This window comes from Tupaia chinensis, unplaced genomic scaffold, assembly GCF_000334495.1.
Source record: "Tupaia chinensis unplaced genomic scaffold, TupChi_1.0 Scaffold139733_1, whole genome shotgun sequence".
NCBI lineage: Eukaryota > Metazoa > Chordata > Mammalia > Scandentia > Tupaiidae > Tupaia > Tupaia belangeri.
Window position 1 is genome coordinate 1,363,272 of NW_006199613.1, and position 4,294 is coordinate 1,367,565.

Consider the following 4,294-nt stretch of genomic DNA (forward strand, 5'->3'; position numbering starts at 1 on the left):
CCAGAATAAATGTCGTTTCGTCCTGGGTGTCAGGCACCAACCACTTCACGATGCGATTCTCCAGCAGGTGCTAAGAACCAGAGGGTGGATTTCCGAGCACGAGGCCCGGCGGGTGTCAGGCACCAACCACTTCCCGATGCGATTCTCCAGCAGGTGCTGAGAGCCAGAGGGTGGATTTCCGAGCACGAGGCCCGGGAGCATCTGGGCAGGCCTGCACTTGGTTTTGGTTTTGCTTTTCAGACGGAGCGGGTTCATGGCACATGAAATTCGCCAGTTTGAGCGGTACGACTCACCGGCATCTGCAGTCACATACCAGGCAACTACCCCCCAGCCAGTTCTAACACATTCCTGTCCTCCCATCAGGAGACCGCGCCCCCTGGCGTCACTGCCGTGCCTGCCTCCCCGGCCCTGGAGCCCCGTCTGCCTCCCCTGTGCCTGTGCCGTCCTGGGCGTCCAGGACCTGGGGCTCTGGCCGCTCTCACGGGCATGGCGTTCCCGAGGTCCGTCCGCGCTCACCTCCGTCAGTACGTCCTTCTTCACGTGGCGGAGATGACATTCTGTCATGCAACATCCCGCTTTCTCTAGTCATCCATGGGCGGCTTTGGGGTTGTTCCCACCGTTTTCTTGTGAATGATGCTGGGCTGAGCATTCGTGCGTGAGATTTTGTCGAATACCGTCCCCACTGTTTGGGAGCATGTGCCTGAAGTCGGCTTTTGGTAGGGTGGTGATTCCGTTTTTAACTTTTGGCGACCTCAGCTGAGCCACTCGCATTTCCACCCGCAATCCTTGAAGGTTCCAACCAATTTCCCACACCTTTGCCTCCCTCTTCCTTTCTCGTAGTAGCCAGCCGGCGACAGGCAGAGGGGAGAGAGAGAGAGCACACGCACCCCAATGGGGCGCGGCCACACTGCAATCCCTTCCGCTCCACTTCCCCCGGCGTGATCCAGGCATGCACACATACATCCCGGGGCTTTTCCAGCCGCAGGGGCCAGGATCGAACCACGACTGGCCTTTGGACCCAGCTTCCCTAGCCAGCAGGCTGACATTGGCCCATGCCAATCCTCATTCTCTGTTTCGCTTTTCCATTTTAATTGCAGTCACCCTAGTGGATGTGAAGTGGTATCCCAATGTAGGATTTAAAAATAACCACTTTAATTCTTAGAGCACTTTTAGGTTCGCAGCGACTAAGCGGAAAGCACAGGGTCCCACTGCCCATCGCTGTGCCTGGTACCGTGAGCATACGCTGATGCAGTAGCGTCGGGGACCCAAGGTCCAAGGTGCGCCTGAGGCTTCACCTCTGGGCCGTGCAGCCCGTGGCGTGGACAGATGCACAGTGCCGTGTCCTCGCAGCTGCTTCGCCTGGAGTCCCCCGGTGCCCTCGTCACGTCCATTTGCTTCACTTTTCCCTGACCCCTGCTGGAGCTCAGCGTCTGCCTGCTGGTTTGCTTTCTTTTTATTTTTTTAAAAGAATTATTTATTTAACTTTATTTATTCATTAATTTATTTTTAATTTGAACAGAGAGAGACACACACACACAGAGAAAGAGAGGGAAAGTGAGAAAGCAAGCCACGAGGTCCGGGACTTGAACCATGGTTTTCCATGTGGGAGTGTCCAGCACCTTAACCACCACGCCACCCGCTGGTCCCTGCCTGCTGGTTTCCCACAGGGCCTCAAGAAGCCCCCAAGGGCCACTGTGATGGAGAGGGCACAGGCCGAGCAGGAGCAGTGGCATTCGAGGCCCTGTGCCTCACCTGCCACTGTCACACCATGACCACCTAAAGAGCTCTTCTAAAGCCACGGACAACAATACGATTGTGAAAAGCTGCGCATGGATCTCAATGTCTCTGCACCCAAGTAAACTCGCACTTAACCCGTTCTCATGACCGTCTGCAGCCTCCTCTTCCTTGACCCCTGACCTGACCCCTCATAAAAAACCCCATGAGGCAGGGGCTGCGGCTGACGGTTTGGGTGTCATTTCCCTGGTGTGTCTTCCACGTCACCTCTTCATTCGAATGACTTTAAAACCAATGGTGAGCCTGTTTCCTGACTCCTGGTCCCTTCTCCTCCTCTGACCCCGTCATGGGTAACAGCAGCAGTCGCTCCAGTTAAACACTGCCCTGCATAGACGCAGTGGCTGCGGCATGCTCTAGAGGGACCCCCTGCCCCAGCGACCCTGGGAGCCTCGTGCCACCCCCACGAGAGCGGGATTCCTCACCATGGCCTACGAGGCTCTCTCCAGCCTCACCCCTGCCCTTCGCTGTTTCTGTTGATCCCTGCCGAGGCTGGAGGCTGGTTCGCTCCCACGCCATGCCCCCTCCTGTGTGGCGGCGTCACGGGCCGCTCAGTAATGAAGGGTAGGATTGCAGTCACAGCTCTGCAGTGGGCATCGGTACCACCGCTGACGTTCAGGCTCCTGGGGCTGGCCCCCACGTGGCCGACCACAGCCCAGGTGTCCCTTACAGAGGCCGGAGAGCAGGCGCTCGGGCAGCAGTGTGGCCCGTTAGTGCCCTGTTCTTCCCAGCAGTGCTGGCTTGTTCAGTCCGTGCCCACGACGTCTGGGCTGCCAAACATTTTTGACGTCAGCCGGGAAAGAGAGTCTGCTAGAAGTTGGTCTCCGAAGGCAAAAGACACGCTCTGGTTCGGGAAGATAATCAGGCCACGCCCTCAGTGGGCCTCCACAGAGCTGCATGGGTCAGCTCCTTGGCGTGAGGGACAGCCCCTCGCCTCCGGAGCGCTGCAGAGGAGAGACGGTGTCACCAGCCCAGCTTCGCCATGCCCACTACTCCCTCGCTCTCCCTCTGGCGGGTCTGTATGTTAGGGCCGTCCTGCAGGCCCAGGCGCGGTCGGGACCCGTGGGTGTGCAGATGCCCACCTGCATCGTGAACTCTGCACCGAGAGTCGCGGAGACAGAGGTGTCTGTGCACCCCTGACTGGCACTGAGATCAGCCTGCCTCCGTGTTCCGAGACCCCGGCGCTTTGTCCTTTAACGACACCCGCTCATGGCTTTCCGTCTGTTTTCCCAAGCCGTCCAGAGTCCACGGTCATCGTCCGTAATCAGAAAAGCCCTGACTCACATAGGGTTCAAGAGTGAACATCCAGTACTTTTTTCTTAGAAGCTTTTAATTCTAAAAAGCAGGCCTTCCCTTCCTGTCCCAGCCTGCCCAGCCCAGGACGCAAGTCCTTCCTCTGCTTTCCTTCCGGAGCGCCTGGCCAGGGTGGAGAGGCCCCGTCAATGAGCTAAGCTTTACCTTGAGGGATGAGTGAAGACACGCTTTAAATTACCTATAAAACCCTTTGATTCACTCAGCAGAGGTTGCCATGGGCAATTTGCTAAGCTTATTGATTATTTTCTGTTTAAATTAAAGTTTGATGCCCTGGAACAGCCTGTGCAGCACACGCAGCTAATGGAAAAGGCTGAGGTCCAGGGAGAGGCGCTCGCCGGGAAATGGAGGGTATTCAAGGGGAAAGCGGAGTCTGAGAAGAGGAGGTCGTGGCGCCAACTGTAGTAAATAGGACGATAAAAAAGGCGAGGACGGAGTTCTTTCATGGAGAAGGGCAGCTCCCTGGGCATTCAAAGGCTCGGAAGCCAGCGGGAGCCGTGTGTCTGTGCCCCAGATGTCCACGGAGTGCCTGTCGGCACCAGGCTGGGGTGGAGGCGGGGGTGACAGGCATCGCCCTCGTGTGTGCTCTGAGTCATGGGTGCCCAGAGGGCTTCCTGGTGTGGCCGCAGGGCTGTTGGACAGCAGGTTCTCAGGGCCACCAGACAAGCTGACCGGAACTGCGGGCCGGGGCCTCGTCCCTCCCTGGTGGCTGGCGTGGGCAGGGTGCTCCAGCCTCTCAGGACGGGTCTCCAGCTTCAGGGAGCTGGCGCTCGGAGGAGGCAGTGTTGTATTACGCACAGCTGCATCAGGGTGGCCGTGTTCTGCTTGCGAAGCGTGCTGGGATTGATCTCTCATCCCTGCAGCCACCCTCGGGTGGGGAAGTGGAGCTGTGCTGCGAGAAGTGGGTGGCAGGACTCGGAGCAAGGCCAAGCCTCTCGGCCCTGCCGTCTCCCAGAGCCCAGGTCAGAGCTGACCGCAGGTGGAGACAGACCGTGGCTCCCTCCGGCCCAGTCCCCGAAGAGCTCTTTCATGGGGCCGGGGTTTGGATGCTCCAGGGGAAGAGGAGGAAAAGAGGGGCGGGGGGCTAGGAGGGGAAGCCGGCCCAGTGGCCCCTGCTCAGGAGCCGCCGCCGTCGGATCGGGTGGGGCAGACACGCCTGTTCAGTCGCCAGGACTCTGTGTCCTACCCCAAG